Here is a 1,355-nt window from a genome sequence, read left to right on the forward strand (position 1 = left end):
TGATAAATTGCACAGTGCAAGAAGCTGCGCTGCGAAACGCTTTCTCTCTTTCCCTTTGGGGAACGACATATCGTCGAAGAACGCTTGAAAAATTATAGCGAATCGACAGTACAAACGTGGGATAATGAAAATACCAAACGACTATTTAATTGTTAATTCGAAAGCGTTATACTGAATATGCAATATTAAGCGAGTTCTTGCAGAAGTAAAAGGAAACGAAGTCGCAATTATACTTATCTTTTGGACTAATTATTCGAGCGAGGGATACTTATCGCAAATAAGATTACGCATATTAAATGAGCGCATGGCGTTTCACTCTCTTTGAATTTCATGGTAGACGAGGAAACGTTATCTCATTCCTCTTATTCTACGACTTGGATGCTGCCTCCGGGTATGCTATTAGCGATTACGCAGTGGTAGTATAACGGCGTGACTGCCGCTTTTTCCGCGCACGGCAGAAATATAACGATTAATTAAGTTTACGCAGCTGATGAAGAACGTAGAGAATCCATTAATGGCGCATTCGTTCGCTGTCAAGGAGCGCTATGTGACTTAGGAACTTTTTCTGCATCAACTGTAATTTAATTTCGCTTATGGAATATTGCAATTATGATATCGAGTTAATAACGAGCGGACTTGTGCGAAGATCCCGCTGAGAGAAAAGATTGGAAATGATAAATCTCCAAGTAATACGACGCTATCAAGGCATGATACGTATTAGATGCAGCGAAAGTCAAGAGTGTGCCGTTGCATTATGTTTCTGTTGGAAGTAAATTGATAGATGCGCGCCAATGACTGGGCTCCTTCCCATAAACAAGACATTAACGCGCCAACAGCTGGATAATGGCATTCCATCCATCGACCGCATTCGTCGTATCCACGCGAGTCAAAAAGGAATCCCCACGAGGGTGAAGAGAGGAAGTTGGTTAATGCGAAAATAACAAATCGGGTGGATGAATCATACTCGAGCTGACTGCCCTTGGGCACGTGAGGGTAGTCAGGATATTTCGTACCGAGGCCGTTTACTCACGAATTCTATCTGCTCAAATGGCTTTCTGGAAGAAAACTACAATTACTTAATTGCGTTATTTATACACAATAATTGTTAATAAAATGCAGTTAACATTTGATAGACTACCTCTATTCATTAGAAATTATCAAAAAGTCAAGCAAATATCAATTATCTCGAAATTACCGTCGAGAAATGAAAGAAATGAGCATTGTAGGAATTTGCAACCAATCTTGCACTGAGAGAAAAGATATACTACAATTTAACAAAAACAGAGAATTATTCACAAAAGTCAAGTTTTATTCTAAAATTTTGTTAAAATAGCAAAAGATCGGAAGAGCACACG

The sequence above is a fragment of the Wasmannia auropunctata genome, unplaced genomic scaffold (genome assembly GCF_000956235.1).
Source record: "Wasmannia auropunctata unplaced genomic scaffold, wasmannia.A_1.0 LD336051.1, whole genome shotgun sequence".
Taxonomy (NCBI): Eukaryota; Metazoa; Arthropoda; class Insecta; order Hymenoptera; family Formicidae; genus Wasmannia; species Wasmannia auropunctata.